The sequence below is a fragment of the Hippopotamus amphibius genome, chromosome 13 (genome assembly GCF_030028045.1).
Source record: "Hippopotamus amphibius kiboko isolate mHipAmp2 chromosome 13, mHipAmp2.hap2, whole genome shotgun sequence".
In the NCBI taxonomy this organism is placed as follows: Eukaryota; Metazoa; Chordata; class Mammalia; order Artiodactyla; family Hippopotamidae; genus Hippopotamus; species Hippopotamus amphibius.
The window spans coordinates 26,429,147-26,449,791 of NC_080198.1; the positions used below are offsets into that span (position 1 = coordinate 26,429,147).

Here is a 20,645-nt window from a genome sequence, read left to right on the forward strand (position 1 = left end):
CTGATGGGTTTTCCCTTATATGTTGTTTGTTGCTTTTCTCTTGCTGCTTTTAATATTTTTTCTTTGTGTTGAATTGTCGTTAGTTTGATTAATATGTGTCTTGGTGTATTTCTCCTTGGGTTTATTCTGTATGGGACTCTCTGTGCTTCTTGGACTTGGTTCATTATTTCCTTTCCCATGTTGGGGAAGTTTTCCACTAGAACCTCTTCAAATATTTTCACAGACCCTTTCTTGTTTTCTTCTTCTTCTGGGATGCCTATAATTCGAATGTTGGTACGTTTAAGGTTATCACTGAGGTCTCTGAGGCTGTCTTCTAGTCTTTTTATTTTTTTATCTTTTTCCTGCTCTGTGGCGTTTATTTCTTCCATTCTATCTTCCAACTCACTTATTCGTTCTTCTGCCTCAGTCATTCTGCTGGTTATAGCATCTAGAGTATTTTTAATTTCAGTTATTTTGTTATCCATTGCTGTTTGTTTTTCTGAGTTCTTATGAACTGTTTCTTGTACTTTCTCTAATTTGTTATCGAGATTTTGTATCATTTTTACTATCATTACTCTAAATTCCTTTTCAGGCATTTTTCCTATTTCCTCCTCATTTATTTGGTCTTGTGGGTTTTTTTCCTGCTCCTTTGCCTGCATGGTGTTTCTTTGTTTCCTCATGGTTGTCCAAGCTTTTGGGGTTGCTTGTCCTGGTGATAGAGGTGTTTATAGAAGACTGTCCAAGCCTCAGAGTAATGTCCAAGTATTGGATTAGACGAATATTCAGTCGGCTATGTCAGGTTCTCCGCAGCCCTTTCTGGTGTCCGAGGCCGTCTGCTGGTGTTCAGCTGGTTCTCTGTGGGAATGACTGCGTCCTTCCGTGCATTCCCAATGCATCTGTGGAGAGGGATGCACTCCACGTCTCTCTACTTCGCCGCCATCTTTTTCTCCTCAATTTTTTAATAAGTAACTCTCAGAAGCAGAAGTAGACAAGAAAAACCCCCAGGCAGCAAGACTGTTTTAGACCTCAGAAGCTATGGGTCCTCAGGAGGCCCAGCTGAAAGGGAGCCTCCACTGGCTTGTTCCTGTCTTGTGCACTCACACTGGCATCCTTGGTTTGCAAGGAAAAAACCATTGGCTCTTAAGAGCAGCTCCGTTTCCAGAACATGCTGGTCGTTAAACAAAGCCTCAGAAATGCATTTTTTAAAGAGTTATTTATTTTATTTTTGGTTGCGTCGGGTCTTAGTTGTGTCACGCGGGATCTTCTTTAAAATATGTGGGATCTTTCGTTGCATTGTGGGCTTCTCTGTAGTTGTGGGGTGCAGGCTTTCTCATCGCTAGTTGTGGCGTGCAGGCTCCAGGGTGCATGGGCTTTGCAGTTTGTGGCATGTGGGCTCTCTAGGTGAGGTGCGCAAGTAGTGGCGTGCAGGCTTAGTTGCCTCGCTGCGTGTGGGATCTTAGTTCCCTGACCAGGGATCAAACCTGTGTCCCCTGCATTGAAAGGTGGATTCTTTACCACTGGACCACCAGGGAAGTCCCAAGAAATGCATTTTTAATAGCAGTGTCTGATTTTTCACCTATCATATTGGCAACAGGAAAATATAATGACTACTAATACCTAGTGTTGCCAAGGGTACAGGGGACTGGCACCCTCACATCTTGCTGTTAGGAATATAAATTGGCACAGCCTTTTTAGAGGGCAAATAAGATGATATCTGTTAAAATTAAATCATAAATACCATTTGACCCAATAATGCCACTTCTAGTAATCTGCCTTACAAAGGATTCATATATGGGATCAAATAATTATTTACATGAATATGCATTGTTTTTAATAGCTAAAAACTAGAAACAACCAAAATGCCATCATTTGAGGAATTGTGTCAAGTCTTGACATAACCATACAATTGAAAGTGTTTGCAGTTGTTAAAGAATTAAGTGTATCTATCTTCTGAAATGGAAAGATATCTCAAATACATTTTAAAGTTGCAAAACATGGATCATGTCGTCCCATTTTGTCACTGTGTGTTTTTAGATATTTTGGAAAGACTGAAAAGCTGCAGCTCAGGAACATGTTGGTGTTTTTCAGTTGCTATTGAGCATCCACCATGGGCTTAATGAAGTCACAGAAGAAAATGAGACTGAATTCCTTGGACTTAGACTTTCAGTTATAATAGGAAGGAAATAACAGGGATGCATGTGGCTGTTAGAATCTAAGGCAACCCTATGAATACATAATACAGTCAATCAATAAATAGCAAACACTTTGCAAAGCTGGTACAAACCAAGAGAACAATCAAGATATTCCAAGCTGCTAGGAAGGTTGACATGGGGGAAAGTCCTGGAATTCAATCCCACTGACCAGCTGTGTGACCCTGGACAGTCTCTTCAGCCCTCCTTATCTCAGCTTCCTTGTAGATAATATGACCAAGCCGGCCCAGCTAATCGCCTGTGCTAGCTAATGGCTTCTGGTCCAGAAAGTCACCATAAGACAAGAATTTGAAACTGTCTCAGGAGATTTAGGGAGACTTAAGGGGGAGTCCATAAATTGCATTCGAGAGGTCCATGAATTCAGTAGGGGAAAAAAAATTACATCTTTATTTTTACTAACCTTTACCTGAAACTTAGCATATAATTCAATTATAAATGCAGACAACCAACTATAATGATATGAACAGCTACTTGCATATCATCTTCGTAGTTGCTGCAGATGCCTTGAAATACTGTTTATACTCATCACTCCATCAAAATTACTGTGGATAATAGATTTGTTGCTCGATCTTGTTATTTAATGAGTTATTAAAGAAGCACATCTATTAAAAATGATGTTTCAAATTGTTTTGATATGTGTATATCAACATAATTAGTTGTCTTGGTAATCCTGCATAACTTATTGTATGAATTTTATAACATATGATGAGAAGGGGTCTATAGAGTTCACCAGTCTGTGCCAAGGTGTTAGTGGCCCAAAAGAAATGAAGAACCTCCACCTTGTTTCTTATTTGTTTTCCTGCTGCAGCTGAAACCAGAGACTGGCTTCCTGGTAGGGGCACAAATCTCAGAAAGGTAGCAGTTCGCAGGGGGATCTCGACAGTGTGAAGGAGTAGGCACAGAGGAAATGATAAGTCAGAAATTGAAAGAAGCGATAAGCAGGGGTAGGCAGCAGTGATAAGTTGGGTTAGGCAGGAAGTGTTTCATTTCCTCTTTGCCCTGATAATTAACTTCATTAAAGTTCATCCTGTTATTTCCTGTTCTTTATCACTTCATGAAGAAATTGCCCAAAGACAAGTTCACAGATGTGATGGGAAGGGGCAGAGATGGAAAGTCCAATGGTCTAGAATTTAGATTACTGATTCTCAAACCTAGCTGTACATAGATTTTTTTTTTTTAATTTTTGGCCGCACCACAAGGCATGTGGGATCTTAGTTCCCCGACCAGGGATTGAACCCGCGCCCCCTGCATTGGAAGCATGAGTTTTAACCACTGGACCGCCAGGGAAGTCCCTGTACATAGATTTTTAAAACATATCAATGGGAGGGAGTAGGGGGTAAGGTATGTTACTGACTAGAAGAGGCATGAGGAAGCTCCCTAGATGGCTGGCTGTGTTTCCTGTCTTGATCTGGTGGTGGTTAAATGGATATATCTATGCATGAAAATTTATTGAGCTATACATTTAAGATTTGTGCATTTATTTTTTAACTTTTTAAAAAATAGCAATTCCCGGGCCCCACCATTAAAAAGTCTAATTCAATTGATCTGAAGTAGAGCCCAGAAATCAGTGTTTCTTTTGTTACTGTTTATTTTATCATTATTTTATTTATTATTAAAGTATAGGTGATTTACAATGTTGTGTTAGTTTCACGTACATAGTGAAGTGATTCAGTTATACATACATGTATATTTTTTTCACATTCTTTTCCCTTATAGGTTATTATAAAATATGGAGTATACTTCCCTGTGCTATACAGTAGGTCCTTGTTGGTTATCTATTTTATATACAGTAATGTGTATATATTAATCTCAAACTCCTAATCGATTCCTCCCCACCATCCTACCTTTCTACTTTGGTAACGGTAAGTTTGTTTTCTATGTCTGTGGGTCTATTTCTGTTTTGTATATAAGTTCGTTTGTGTCATATTTCAGATTCCATAGGTAAGTGATACCCTATGGTATTTGTCTTTCTCTGTCTGGCTTACTTCACTTGGTGTGATAATCTCTAGGTCCATCCATGTTGCTGCAAATGGCATTATTTCATTCTTTTTTATGGCTGAGTAATAGTCCATTGTATATATGTACCACATCTTTTTTATCCACTAATCTGTCGATGGACACTTAAGTTGCTTCCATGTCTTGGCTATTGTAACAAGTGCTGCAGTGAACATTGGGGTGCCTGTATCTTTTCGAATTATGGTTTTCTCCAGATATGGGTATTTCTTTAAAAACTTCCCCTGCCCCCATGCAGTTGATTCTAATATGCGACTAAGATTGAGAACCACCTAGAAGTTTCACAGGATGAAATCATTCATTCAATCATTAAGTCCAGGAATATTTGAGAGCTATTGAGGAATGAGGCTAGGGAGAAAGAGAATCTCTCTTCTTGAGAATCTTTATGAAGTGAAATAAAGTAATAATTAGCACTATTGATGTCAGCACAGAACCTATGGGTTCTTCAGCTTCACTGGTCATCCTCAGAGTCACCCAGTGAGCTTGTTGAAAATAAGGTTCCCAGGCTGCACCCCAGAGATTCTGATTCAGTAGGTCTGAACTGGGACCTAAGGAATGTGCTTAACGAACAATAAATAACACGAGGTCTGGCACCTAGTAGGGGAAAAACAGATAGTTATTGAATGTATGAGTTACTGGGCCAAGTGCTTCATGTACTGTATCTCCTTTAATAATAAGAAGCAACCCTCTGCTGGTACGCATTACATAAAACTCAGTTCTACAAAGAAGGACACCGCAATTTGGAGACAAACAACTTGTCTGGGGTCCAGTAGCTAATCAGGGAGTAGGGATTCAAGCACGTCTCGTAATGACTTCACGTCTAAACGTTCATAAAAACTGTAGTTTTGTTTTGTTTCTCTTCCTGGAGGGACAGTGTTACAGGATTAGAACAGGAGGGAGTGACCTGATTCGTCAGACTATTGCTTGAACACATCCCTCTGTTTGAGCGGGAGCTGGAGATACCCTCATTAAAGTCAGCCAGTATCAACTAGAAGATGTTGGAACACAGAATCTGGAAGCTCTGAGTTAGGTCTTGCAAGAACTTCAAACGCCTTTGCAGTGAAAGGGAAGGTGTCCTGGCATCAGAGTGCCATTCCTCACATCCCACAGAGCTTTCTTCTGGGAGGGAGCCCTGGCAGAGAGAGGTCGTTAGCTAATTGTTCTGTCTGCACTTGCTTTCAGCTCTACTCCCAGGCCCCCGAAAATCGAAAAGTGCTTACTACGCCCCTGCCCCTTTCTTTATCCTGCGCGGCTACTGTAGATGCCACAGCCGCTCAGCTTTCTGCTTTATCATTGATCCAACAGTGGAGGCAATTACAGCAGGGTCACCAGCGACTCAACTGGGTTTCTCTTTCATTGTGTCTGATTAGGCTCCATCCTAATGAAGACGGGGAAGGGAGTTGAATTTTCCTACAGTGGGTGGTGCCGGGGTGGGGGGAGGGGGTTTTCTATATGCTGCAGCTCAGCCTTTGGCTCTTTTCAGTGCTTTTGCCTTCTCCAAATAGATAGCTCTCTTGTGACAAGGAAGCAGTGTGTGAGCGAGGGGGCTCTGGGGCCAGGATGGCTGGGTTTAAATCGCCACTTACAGTGTCCTTGGGAAAGATGCCTGATCTCCAGCTACTTCACTTTCCTCATTTGTGAAATGGAGATGATAATAAGAATATCCACATTAGATCATGAAGATTAAATAAGATTTTACATACACAGTACTTAACACAGTAATGGACGCAAAATAGTAAAGATACATATACACACACTGCATGTGTACACTGGCAGTATATATGTATATACATGCATACCAGTACACACAAAAATATTATTATTTTTTTTCTTGGCGATTTTTTCCTTCCTCTCCCCACTTCAATGTTTTCCCTCTGTTCCAAACTCTCGGTATACCGGTCTTGTTCAATACAAATATAGTACAAACTGTATACATTATTTTAAAATTTTAGTAGTCACACTAAAAGTAAAAATAAGCAGGTAAAATTAATTTCACTGATATTGTTAATTTTACCCCATATATGCAAAACATTATTTTTTCAACAATACATAATATAAAAATTGTTAACAAGATGTTTTACTTATTTTTTTAACTAAGTCTTTGAAATCCAGAATGTATTTTGCTATTACTGCACAACTCAAGTCAGACTAAGCCTTATTTCAAGTGCTCATTAGCCACATGGGGCTGGAGGCTAATGTATTTGACAGCATAGCTTATCCCATCACCCTCCTTTACGGAAAATTACCAATTCAGTATTTCTCCTTCAGGGCTCATTATCAGCTTTGATTTTTTCATTCATTCAGGAAGTGTTTATTAAGTGCCTACTACATTTCAGACAGGTGTTGAGTGTCATGGATACACAGTGACGTAGTTTCCTGTTATGGAGTGAATTGTATTTCCCAAAAACACATGTCGAAAGTACTAACCCTCAGTGAATGTGACCTTATTTGAAGATAGAGGCTGTACAGAGGGAATCCATTTAAAATGGAAGTCACTAGGGTGGTCCCTAATGCAGTATGACTGGTGTCCTTATAATAAGGGGGAATTTGGACAGACATACAGAGTGAATGGCAGGTGAAGACAGACTTCTGTTGAAAGCAGAATGGATTGGAGGGGAGTCAGGCAGGTGGCCTCTTAAGCCTCTCTGGTTGGAAATCAGGAGCTACTGAGGAAAGAAGAGTGAGCAGGGGGAGATAGGTGTTTGTGGGCAAAGGAGAAGAATTCTTTAGCGTGGCCAGCTGCCTATAAGGATGCTCCTTGGAATCGCAAGTGACCTCACGCCAGCCATTGTTACCTTTCCAGATTTAGAGCATGTGACACAAATAGGGAAAGAATCCTGCAAAGCTATCTTCAAATTAAGGAGGGAAACACAGCAAAGCGGGCCGATTTTATTAATTTCTCCCTAGAGCACCCTTCTGTCTTACAGGAATATTACTATAGACTATTTTAATACCAATCTGGAATCACGAACATCAGCAAAGTGTAGACATGCTGGGCTTGGTTAATGTATGGGGGTTTTCTCTTCTCTTGAACCTTCTACTTTGCTGACTCCATTAGGAGTTATTTCCCTATACTGCGCTTTCCAAAAGAGGTACAGTGAGGAGGGGAAAGGGATCTTTCCAAGCTGCAGTTTGTATATTGATTAAAATGTTGTCTATTGGGCTTCCCTGGTGGCACAGTGGTTAAGAATCCACCTGCTGTTACAGGGGACACGGGTTCAAGCCCTGGTCTGCGAAGATCCCACATGCCTCGGAGCAGCTAAACCCGTGAGCCACAATGACTGAGCCCATGTGCCACAACTATTGAAGCACGCGCCTAGAGCCCGTGCTCCACAACAAGAGAAGCCACCACAATGAGAAACCGTCGCACCGCAACAAAGAGTAGCCCCTGCGCACCACAACTACAGAAAGCCTCCACACAGCTACGAAAACCCAATGCAGCCAATAAATTTTAAAAAAATAAAATTAAAAAAAACTATTTTAAAAATCTACAGAGCTCCTACAAATTCTGTAAAAAACAGCACTTCAAGTATTATTTGATATTGGATCCTTCAGTGCTGGCTAAAACTTGATGGCACCATTTTAGAAGTTCAAGAGTGCTACGTCTGGCAGGTATCAGCTTTGTACTAGAGGAGGAAACCATCCTCAATAATTCCATTGTCATTAATGATAACTTGAATTTCCATGTAACAAATCCATCATCATTAGCACTAAGTGCAATTCAGAGCAGACAGATGCAAGAACGCCTGCCAGATGAAAGGAAGAACAAATTAGGGATCTTAGTTAGAGGCAAAAAAAAGTGAAGAAAGAAAACAGTGGTTGAAATACATAGAACCCCAATAGATACCAGCTAATTTCCTTAGGTATCATTAAAGCCTGTGAGTCAAAGGGAAAATAGAATGAGCCAAATCAAAGTGAAATGTACACTCACATGAGTATAGCACTGACAGGCATCTCGCAGCTACAATTTACCAGGAGTGGTTGGTAGAACAGAGTCAGAGAGCAGAGAAGGAATATTCTCTGAGAGTAAAGAATGAAGTTACTCTTTATCAGGCCGAGAGAAACGTCCCTATACAAGGAATCCATGGTATCATAACATCCAATTTTATTGTCTGCGACACAAGTATAATGATGTAAAATTTTCTTTGTTTAATTTTCCTGTTTATTGCCTCTTTCCCCACTAGAATATTAGCTCCAAGCAAGTAGAGACCTCATTTAAGTCATTCAGTGCTGTGTCTCCAGGGCCTAAAATCTTGCTGAGGTGGTGTAGGTGTCCAATAAATGGATAAAGGGAATGAATGAAGTCCGAGTTCAGCCCTACAGCACAATGACCTGGCGTCGCACAGCTAAAAATTCTTGTGTTGCCGGGAACTCATTTGTGGATGCCCCCTTCTAGATGAGGGGACTGCAGAGGGATGCACTTTGCTCTAACAGTGGGTCAGCTGGATTGAACACTGTGTTATATACACCGCTGGCTCATTGGGCGTCTTGCTCATCTTTCAGAATTTCACCTTTGGCAGCAAAGGGGAACTACGACCTGGCGCTTCATCTCAATGTGATTTGTCTGCTTTTCAACTTGAAGTCACACATCATGTGACTTTGCCAGGCTCCTATAGCTATGCCACCTCACCCTAGGAGCCACTGGTTCAAATCTATCTAGAGCCCCATGATTCATTCTGACTCCCTCCCGAGGGTCTGTCACTTCTAAGATTTCCCTCTTCAACTTGCCATTAATCCTGCTGAAGAAAAAACTGGTGTCAGAACTCAATTTCAGCTTCCTGGTGGGACAGGCCAACTGTCAGCAATCTTTGAGGGCTGTAGAAGGATGTTCACAGGAGCTTTCTCGCATCCACACAGCCATTTCCAGCGATGCACTCTAATGCCCATTCCCTATGCTGGGAGTCAAAAAAGGGCCACTCATTTCCCTTAAATGAACTACAGAACCCTTCTCCATGCCCGCTGAGGAGTCCCTCCCTGGATCAAGTGACTTCTGATAGAAAAGTGTTTGGAGTCCCTTAAGTAGTTTAATACATTTTCAAAATTCATTAAGTTGAGTGACTCAGTGTGTGAGGTGTGAACCTTCTCAGCCAGGTTCTATAGATTTACCAAAAAGTTGAATCAGGATGTTTACACATGTATTCATTTAAAGCACAAGCTCACCTCATACCTTGTAAATAATTCTGCTGTCAAAAATCTCACAAGCTTTAAACATGTTTGTTACTTAAGGGAGCTCATCTCTACAAAAAGGTTTGTGTGAGCAGAAAGCTGACATAGTCATAGAGTGACTGAGAGCATGGGCTCTGGGGCCGGGATGTCTCAGCTCAATTCCACTTACTGGCTAAGTCATCCTGGTCCCATGACTTCACTTCTCTGTGCCTCAATTTCTCCATCTGTGAAATAGAGCTAAGGGTGGTACCCACTGCACAGATTCATTGCTAGAATTAAATGAGAAAATTCACTTAAGGTACTCTAAATGTACATTAATTTAAAGCTTCGAAACATGTAACTCCTCAGTTGCACTAGCCACACTTCCAGTGTTCAGTAGTTATGTGTGACTAACAGCTACCATCTTGAACAACGCAGATAAAACATTTCCATCATCTTAGAAAATTCTGTTGGACAGAGATTGCCAGAAACAGACTGAAAATCATCCCAGTAACTCCTGCTTTTGCTTCCATCTAGTCACCACATACTTCCGAGTCCATATTTTTCATGTGTGTTCCCTTCCCTCTGGTCTCATCCCCACCAAACCATTTATTTCATTTTTTTTATTTAAGTATAGTTGGTTTACAGTGTTGTGTTAATCACTGCTGTTCAGCAAAGTGATTCAGTTATATACGTATATATATATTTCTTTCCATATTCTTTTCCATTGTGGTTTATCATAGGATGTTGAGTATAGTTCTTGGTGCTATACAGCAGGACCTTGTCGTTTATCCATTGTATGTATAAAAGCTTATATCTGCTAACTCCAACCTCCCACTCCATCCCTCCCCCCAACCCCTTCTGTCTTGACAACCAGCAGTCTGTTCTCTGTGTCCATGATTCTGTTTCAGAGATATGTTCATTTGTGTGACATTTTAGAGTCCACATATAAGTGATATCATATGGTAGTTGTCTTTCTCTGACTGACTTCACTTAGCATGATAGTCTCTAGCTGCATCCATGTTGCTGCAAATGGCTCTTTATTTCTTGATGATACAGCTCAACTGGTCTCCCCACATCTTTCCTCCTCTGTGTCATCCTGGGGGGCTTCCCCAAGCGGAGCCCCACTGCGTTTTCTTCATTCCTCTTCTCCCCGGCTCAGCCCATTGCTTTGTAACTGGCCGCTTGGGCCTTGGTCTTCATGGACCTTTATTGGCAGAGACCACGTTTTATTTATTTTTGTGTCTCCCACCGTCCTCAGCATGTGCTAGGCATTTGAATGTTTGCATGAATGAATGATTTGGTGAGTAAATGAACAAACCTCCCTCTGCTGGGGAACAGGAGGCTGTATCCAGTTCTTAGTCATGTTACAAGGCGCCCTTCTCTGAACTTCTGTGCCCCAAGGCAGTGCCTCCAGGTATGAGCCTGTATGCGTCTTCCAGTGAAATCAGATGACAAGCAGGGCATCTTTTCCAAGGATCACTTTGCCCTCGGGCTTTTCAGACAGACGCCCCAGCGGTCTCATGGTCCCCTGGCAGAGGCCAGCAGATAGCTTTCCATCTGTGTTCTACTCATCCCTGTGCCTTTAAATGGGATCGCTCTGGACCCCTATCCTGGGATTTTTTACCCTGAACCCCCACTCCCTGTAACTACCAACACTAATAATAATAACTTTTCCCCCAAACAGCTGCTCTCTCTTGTCCTAGAAGAATATTATGAGTAAGACTGTAGTTTCTGGGATCCAGGCTTCCCATACTGCCTTCACCACTTCCTAGCTGTGTAGCCTTGGGGAAGTCATTTAGAAATTCTGTGCTGCATTTTCCCAGCCATAAGCTGAGGATAGTAACGGTGCAACCCTTCTAGTGTTGCTGTGAGAAGTAGGGGAGGCACGGCATGCGAAGCGCAAGTACATTGCCGGGGGCACGGTAAGAACTAAATAGAGGTGATAGTGTTAGTCCTAGAATTCCCACTTTATTGGCACCAGTGAGTCATAGGATGGGCTCCCCAATTCCTTCCTTTAAAAATGCAAAAATCATCCCTAATAGGAGCGAGCCACTCTGAAGGACTGAGGTATGATCATTGCAATGAGAACCAAAGTTGATGAAGGAGCACTTCCTGTGCACCAGACCCTGTGCCTAAGACCTGACCTGCTGTGTCTAATGTAATCCCTGAGGGAATCTCAGAGAGAGAGCAGCCAAGAGGGACACCACAGTGCCTTTCTACGACCTAGTCTCCAAGTCACAGATCATCGCTTCTGCTGAATTCTCTTCCTTAGAAGTGGGTCATCGAGTCCCACTTCTAACAGAAGGAGAGTTAGGCTCCACCTCTTGGAGCGGAGACCACCGAAGACTTTGTATACACATTTTTTCAAACTACCACAGACATAAGTTGTATTTCTTACTCTAGGCAGTGGTCTAAAAAGTTGGAAAGTCACGGCTCTAGGTTGACTGCGTTATCTCATTTATCAGATAGGAATCGTGGATGCACAGTAAGGTAGAGCGAGAAGACCCATGGAGATCATACACACCTTTAGAGTAAGAGGTTGGCAAACTTTTTCTGTAACTCGTCAGTTAGTAAATATTTTAGGCTTTGCTGGCCATATGGTCTTTTTTGCAACCACTCAACTCTGCTTCAGTAGTGCCAAAGTAGCCATAGACAGTATGTAAAGGAAAAAGTGTATCTGGTCCCAATAAAACTGTATTTATAAAAACAGTCCACTTCCACTGGCCAGATGTGGCCCGGCCCATAGACTATAGTTTGTCAACCCCTGCCCTACACAATATTGATCAACCCTGGTTTTACAGTAGACTCAAGAGAATTTTTTCTTAATGACCCATGTCTAGACCACAGCTCAGTTCAATTACATCCAAATCTTTGGGAGTGAGAACCCAGATATCAGTATTTCTTTCAAAATCCCCCCAGGTGATGCCAAAGAACACGCAGAGTTAAAAAGAACCCCTGATACTGGAGGTGATCATCCTACTTGAGGAAATAGAGGCTCGGCAGGGTGAAAAAAGGAGCCCTGAGTCACACCTGCACTGGATGGCAGTGCCGGGACCCACTCACACTCACCAGGGAGGAGGGTCCCAGGAGCTGCGTTTGAGTAGGTATTCACGCGTTGGAACCTGTGTACGGGATGCTGCCTGTGCAGGAGATACCTGGGGAGGACAGAGGCCTGGCCTCTCACAGGTGGCCTTCCAGAACAGCGATGCTACCAGTGAGGAGGTGTGAAGGCACTTGAGTGTAAAGTGTGCGGCCTGCATTCATCACTTAGTGACTTTGGGCCAGTAAATTCACCTCCCCGCTTCCCTCTTCCCTCATCTGTGACATAAGAGCAAGCATTATTGAACATTTATTGTACTAGGCAATGTGCTAAGCGCTTTAGATACTTTCTCTCTCCCAGCCATTAGAAGAGCCCCCGAGGCACGTGACACCAGGGTGCGCACTTGTGAAAAAGAGGAAACTAAGGATTAAAATATTGAAGTAACTAGCCCGGGGTCCCATAGCTAGGAAGTAATCGAGCCAAGATTCAAATTTAAGTCTTTGTGTCTCCAAAGCTTGTGTCCTTGTCTCCAAAGCTTGTGACTGTAGCTCTCAAAGTTATCGTAAAGATCAAATCAGATAATCTGTAAAAATGTGTTATACATTTTAAAGCCCTATTCATAGGTCAGGCATCGTTATAGAAGGCTTATTTCCACATTCAAGGGCATCAGTGGGAGGTGCTCTGGACATGTAATCCATCAGGATGTCCTCCTGTGCGCACAGCCCTGCTCTGGTCGGTCGGCCCCATGCCCCCTGATTGATGTGGGTTCCTCTCTGGGCCACTGCACAGGTAGAGACAGAGGTGCAACCCCATCTTCACAGTGCAGTACTAGTGAGCAGAGGCCGTTCTGCCTCTAGCTCGGTCTCTCTCTTCCCTCTCCTTCCGCAGAAACCTTCACTGTCTGATAGGCTTTTTAACCCCCCGTCTCTATATCATTTTGGACGATCTGTTAAATAAGTGAATTGGTTCCCTTTGCCAACAGGCCTTCCTCTTGCTGGGTCACCTCTTCTCTAAGCAAGGTTGAGACTTGGTCTACTAGGCTACGGCAGGGCCTACTACGGTCGGTCTGTCTGTCTGTCTGTATTGGTCAGGGCCACTTAGGAGACAGAAACCAGTCCAGTTATTTGAACAGAGAAAATTTAATATAAAGGATGCTTAACTATCTAAAAAGTTGTTAGATAAGTAGCTATCAAGGTCAAAAGAGAATTGTAAGGTATCAGAGAGGTAGCAGTGGCAGGCAGCAGCCACCACCCTTAGAGCTGAGGGGATTAAGAGCGTGGATTGGAATTATTCACACTTAGAAGCTGAAGGAAGAGGGGCACACAGAGCTGAACCCGGACCTCGTAGGAGGGTGCCGGGCACTGACGCTGGTGTCTCTGAGCTCAGAGGCAGGACCCTGGGAGGCTGGTACCCAGACCTCTGGGAGGGGATGCTGGGTTCCCTGAGGTTGGTTCTGCACGTGGTGAAAACGCTGCACACACAATTCAGCTGCTGCTGCGAGAAGACTGCTGCTGTGAGGAGGAAGGCGTTTTGCTGAGGTACAGCTCACACCAAAGGAAGCAAACAGGAAGGAGCAAGTCCCTGCTGCCTCTTCCCCCCTGCTGCCTTCTCTAAGTGCCCTCTGTTGTCAGAGCCTAACGTGGAGCAGCCGGCAAAGCAGGAAGAAAAGGTTTGCAGACTCTCAGCCTCAGCATCATACAAACACGTGTTGAGAAGCTGCTCTGCGGCCAGCATGACGCTGGGTGCTGGGGATGCACCTGATGAGAGTGGCAGATGCTGGCCCTGTCTTTGCAGTATGTAGCTTACAACGTAGGGTGAGACATGGGCAGTAAGAAAAAGTGCACAGATGAGTGCACAGAGTAATCATGGCTTGTCAGAGTGACCGGAAAGGAAATGAACAGATCAATGTGATAAAGAGTCATGGGTAAGAGGTAATGAGCTCTGCTTCAGATAAAGTGGTCAGGAGGACATTTCTGAGGAAGTGAATTTAAGGTGAGACCTGAAGGATGGAGAGGAACCAGCATGGAAATAGAAAGGGACTAAGTATTCCTGACAGGGAAGAGAAGGTGTGGGGGTTCAGGGATGGGGAAAAACTTGATGTTCAAGAAATGGGAAAAAAAATAAAAAGGCCAATGTTCAACATCACTAATCATCAGGGAAATGCATATCAAAGCCACAATGAGATATCGCCTCATACCTGTCAGAATGGCTGTTATCAAAAAGAACACAAATAACAAATGTTGGCAAGGATGTGAATAAAAGGGAAACCTCTTACACTGTTGGTGGGAATGTAAATTGGTTCAGCTGCTAGGGAAAATATGAATAGTATGAAGTTCCCTCAAAAAAATGAAAATTGAGCTATCATACGATCCCACAATTCCACTCCTGGGTATTTATCCCAAGAAAATGAAAACATTAATTCAGGAAGACATATGCATCCCATTGTTCACAGCAGCACTATTTACAATAGTCAAGACATGGAAACGACCTAAGTATTCATCAACAGAAGAATGGATAAAGAAGATGTGGTGTATATATATACAATGCAATATTAGATGAACGTGAAGGGTATTATACTTGGTGAAATAAGTCAGACAGAGAAAGATAAATACTGTATGTTTTCATTTATATGTGGAATCTAAAAACAAAACAAAACAATCGAACAAATAAAATAGACTCACAGGTACAGACAACAAACTAGTGGTTACCAGAGGGAAGAGCAGTGGGGGGAGGGCTGAAATAGGCAAAGGGGATTAAGAGGTACAAGCTACCAGTTATCAAGTAAATAAGTTACAAGGATATCATGTATGGCACAGGAAATATAATCAATATTTTATAATAGCTTTATATGAAGTGTAATTATAAAAATGTCAAATTACTAGATTGTACACCTGAAACTAATATAGTGTTGTAAGTCAACTCTACTTAAGTGAAAATAAAGAATATATATATTAAAAAAGAAGGTAGTGAGGGGAGAGACTCACTCAAGATGATATTAGAGAGATGAGTAGAGGTCAGGTCATCTGTTGAGAAGCCATGATTATTCTGGAAACAAGTAAGAAAAGACACTGATGTTTCAAAATATGACCATGACATGACCTCCTTTACATTATAAAGATGTCAACTCTCCCTAAGTTAGTTTATAAATAGAATGTAATACTAATAAAAGCACCAATGGATTTTGTTGTTTAAATGGAAAAAACTCCCTCACTTCAGCTGTGTTTGGAGCTGTAGTATAGGGGACAAGAATCAAAGCTGGGAGACCAGGTAGAATGCTAGTGAACCGTCTTGGTGAGCAGTGATGGTGGCTTGGAATAAGATGGTGACATGCATCCTTATTCATCTTATAACTGAGCATTTGTACCCTTTTACCAGCCTCTCCTGTTTCCCCACCTCCCTGCCCCCAGCAAAGATCTAATGTGTAACATGATGACTATAATTGATAATATTTTAATATATAAGTGAAATTTGCTAAGTCAGCAGAACTCAAGTGTTCTCAGAAAAAAAAAGGTATATATGTGAGGTGATAGGTGTGTTAGTTAACTTGATGGTAGGAATTCTTTCACAGTATATACATATATCAGATCATCACATTGTACACTTGAAATATTTTCATTTTGTTTTGATAATTTTATTTGCCAGTAATACCTCAAGTAAAAAGAATAATGCTATCCTTCAAGAATATGGTTATAGGATCAGGCTTATGTTTGCAGTAGGACAACAGGATGTGGGCTAATTGGTTCCAACCCATTTCCAGAATGCTGGAACAATATATAGGTTTTATCTCTTGGGCCAATAAATAGGTTTTTCCCTGAGCCTACTCTGATCAAGTGGTAGTTGTGAGGGTGAGGGATTCTGTGGCTCAGTGGGGAAGAGTGCAGAGATGAGTTAGTGATGTCTGCTGTGGTGCGGCAGAAACACGTGGTACTAAGTATGCCAGGTACTTGCTTTCTCTGGATCAGATTGTTCCCTTCTACTGAGCGGTACTTATACTTGGTTGAACATGAGAATTTGCTTGGAGGTGGGCCAAAAACGTAGGGAGTAGAACTCTGTCCTCTAGAAATCCTGATCCAAAGATTTGGGGTGAGTTCTGAGCGTATGTGTGTGTGTATTTTTTTCAAACTCTCGGGCAGTCTGGTGCACACCAGCGTTTGAGGACCCAGTCGAAAATACCATCATTGACAGATTTCATAGACAGTGGGGTTGAGAATTTCAGATGATGGATTCTGACTGACAGTGTTTATAAAAGAAAATCCCAGGGACTTCCTAGGTGGCACAGTAGGTAAGAATCCACCTGCCAATGCAGGGGACACGGGTTCGATCCCTGCCCCAGGAAGATACCACATGCCGCAGAGCAACCAAGCCCATGCGCCACAACGATTGAGCCTGCGCTCTAGAACCCGTGAGCCACAACTATTGAGCCCATGTGCTGCAACTACTGAAGTGTATGCGCCCAGAGCCTGTGCTCTGCAACAAGAGAGGCCACTGCAATGAGAAGCCCACGCACCACAATGAAGAGTAGCCCCCACTCGCTGCAACTAGAGAAAGCCCGTGTGCAGCAACGAAGACCCAACACAGCCAATAAAATAAATAAACAAACAAACAAACAAACATATCACTAAAAATTGCAAAAAGCCCCATTAAGTAAACAAGAAAAAAGAAAAAAAAAGAAAATCCCTGTGTATCTGGACTTCCATATACATTTCGTAAGAGAAGTCCACGTTTTCAAAAGGAGCGTACCATCTATTCATTCACTGTCTTAACCCAGGGGCTTTCAGGAGAGGAAATACCACTGGCTATTGTTGGAAGAATCATTTTTGAGGTGTGTTTTACTCTGTGTGCAGGTGAATATGCATTTAAGAAATTCTGTGACAAGGCAGATGGGATATTCTCTGTGTGTGTGTGTGTGTGTGTGTGTGTGTGTGTGTGTGTGTGTGTCTGTCTATCTCAGACTCATGCAGTAATCCAGCCTGGACCATGAATTGAGGTATCCAAGCTGTAGCCCTAAGGTCCAGGGCCCAGCAAAGTTGATAGGTGCAAGTAGAATTTGGTGGGTGGAGGTTGGCTTACCACGATGCTGCAGTGAATAGAGAGGTAGCCCAGGTGCTTCTTTTTAATTTATCCAGAGAAGATGAGAATGGCCCTAGAGCTGCTGTATTTTATTGCCGAGTCAGGCACTGAAGTCCCCTGTGGCTCAGTTTCAGCCTCCCAGTCTATAAAGAAAGGCACCCACTATTCACTTTGGAGGAATTTTATGAGGAAGAAAGTGTAAAGCTCTGTATGGCTGCCATGATGGCAAAGAAGGTCTACTCCTGTGTGTAGTCACTCGCCTGTTTAATGAGCATCTACTATGCTCCAGGTCTGCTCTAAGGATGAGCGCTGTAGCAATGGAGAACAGACACTGGTCCTGCTCCCACAGGGCAATGGGAGAGTATCTCAGGGAGGATTTGTGATGGCAGCTAATGTTCATGGTATGTTTCCAAATAATGTTCATAGGAAATCATTCAAATTTCCAGGTCATTCATCCTGATCCTTCCAGCATCATATCATCAGTAAAATTCACCATTAGTGTCTTCTTAAACAGATATATAGCAGTAAGAATATTTGGGTAGGAAGCAACTTAAACTGATTCCAGCTAACTTAAACAACAGTGATTTTTTTCTACAGGGATGGTTAAGGGACAATGATGAGACCTGGGGACTGACAGGAAAAGCAGATGCTACTGGGCACTGTCTTCAAGGTGCCATCATCTGAGTGACTCAGCTCCAACTGAATTCTGTGCTCAGATTCCTCTGCTTGAGATTAAGACTCTCAGGAGAAGGTCTGATTGGCTTTCTTGGGTTTTCTGCCCGTGTTTTGGCCTGGGTAGAAGAGTGGGGACAGTGGGTAGGAAGGTTGTACCTTGCTTGAGAAAGGTACAACCATCCCTCCAGAGCAAGAAGGAACTAGGGAATGGCAGTTCACTGAAAGAGAAGCAGTGCACATTAGCAAGAGAAAAGGAAACCAGTGTAGGACGAGCAAAATCCCAAAGATGGCCACCCTAGATGCTCTGATCTGTGTCATGCAGAGGTAAGGTGGTGGTTTGAGAAATTCAAGAGGTTGATGTCACAATGACAGATGGGTTTATAGAACAGAAGCCACACCTCCATGCCCAGCCCCAAATGAGTTTTCTCATTTTAAAAATACCTAGCGGTGTACGCCTGATTTCAGAATGTCACTGACAATGGAAGGACTGGCTGCTCTCTGTGAGCACACTCTCGTAAATGGCGGGGATTACTTCCAACAACTCCTCTGATCCTTTGGTTCTGTACTTCCTTTTCACTTCCTGACTTCTGATCCTCAGAAACCCTGAGGATTAAACCTTTACGCAATTTACTTAACAGAGTCATAAATATACATCATTCCTCAACTTTCTCTGAATCTAGCATCACCCCCATGGCGCCCTCTCAATTCAGTGGCCCTGCCTCAGGCCACAGCCTTCTCATTGCAGGTCCTTCTATCTCAGACTTCCTTGATCCCCGCCTCTCATCCTGTTTTGCTCTCTTGGTTCTTCTCCTTTTCTCTGGTTGCTCCTTCTCTGACTCCTTTGTGGCCTCCTCTTGGCCCCTTGTCATAAATTGAATGTGTCCCCCCAAAATTCATATGTTGAAATCCAACCCTCAATGTGATGGTTTCTGGAAGCAGGGCCTCTAGGAGATGATTAGAGGAGATTGGGCGCTTTCAGGGTGGTATGGCCGTAGACTCTAGGAGATGATTAGGTCATGGGAGTGGAGTCCTCATGAATGGGATTAGTGCCCTTATGAAAGAGACCCCGGAGAGATCCCTTGCTCCTTCTGCCATGTGAGGATTCAGGGAGATGATGGCCATCTGTGAGCCAGGAATTGGGTTCCTACCAGACAGGGAATGTGCCAACACCTTGATCTTGACTGTGAGAAATAAATTTCTATTGTTTATAAGTTGCCAATTTATGGTAATTTTTATAGCAGCCTGAACAAAGTCCCTCCTAAATGTAGCTCTTCCCATGGTTCTTACATGGACTTTTACTCTCTTTACATATCATCTTTCAGCCTTAGTGACCTTCCTTTCAATGATATCAACTGTCTTTTCCATTCAGGTGATGCTCAATTCCCTGCACTTTGCTTCAGTCTCTCCATTATTCCCTATTCTCATATTTCTAACTCATTTTCCCAGTATCCTTAACAATGCACATCCAAAATGAGCTCAGCACTCACCTCAACACACCAGTTCCTTCTTCTAATTTTCCAATTTCCGATGTCCTACTAAAATAAAAGATGAAATGAAAACCTCAGGAAGCTAAAATAAAAACCTCAAAATGTTACTGCCCAGTTTATTGCTACTTCTGCTAGTCTGGTTCAGACCCTGCGAACTTGAGTCTGTAATACTGCAGTCACATGCTAGTTCTGCTCTGTCTTGGAGCACTCTTCCTTCTTTTCCATCTGGTGTGGTTTCTTATGTCCAAACTGAGATATGATTTGGTTATGTTACCCCCTGCCTCAAAAACCTTCTAAAATCTTCCCCTGTTTAAAGCAGAGGTCATGATTTCAGATGTTGACAGAATTAATAGAAATGAGTGATGTGAGTCTGGTAGAAGAAAATTCAACTTTATTTTTCATGAGCCTCAGTGTAAGAACAAAATAATACAACCATGCATTGTCTTGGAGATTATGATTCTCTACCATAAGAAAAAATTGACAAGCACAACTTCTTTTTTCCCTTGATGAGTTGTGAAACAATAGGGAATGGTGGGGACTGTGGCCAACTGGAGAATAAATACCTCACCGAGCAGAGACAGCTGCTCATCAGCTTCAGCTCCAGCAGGATCATAGGCCCATTGTGGACAGACCTTCTTTTAAGAGAAGCTACAAACCTTGATTAAAAAAGTATATTGCACAGGACAATCAAAGCACATCTTTACTCCAAACATAGCAAACAGGTACCTATTTGGGATTCTGGTCTAAAGAAAAATCAGTACTCTACCCAGCTAAAATGCTTGCTACTCTTTTTGACTAGTTTGCCCTGTGGTCAAACCAGACTACTTGTCATCCCTCTCAATTTGCTTTGAGTTTTCCTACCATCATACTTCACCTATGCTACTTCCTCCACCTGGAATGTCCTCTCATATCCTCTCTCATTGCCACCTCTTGAAATTTCACCCATACTGCCCATCTTAGGAACTGCTTCTTCCTAGAAGCTTTTCCAGTTATTAAAAGAGAAATGTATCTGCTGGCAAAGAT

General features: G+C 42.6%; 1 protein-coding gene across 17 annotated transcripts in view; it reads left to right on the top strand.

Moving 5' to 3' along the window:
- Positions 1-20,645, top strand: part of CADPS (calcium dependent secretion activator) — a 451,700-nt gene that overhangs the window by 155,635 nt on the left and 275,420 nt on the right. The gene's annotated exons all lie outside the window — the stretch shown is intronic.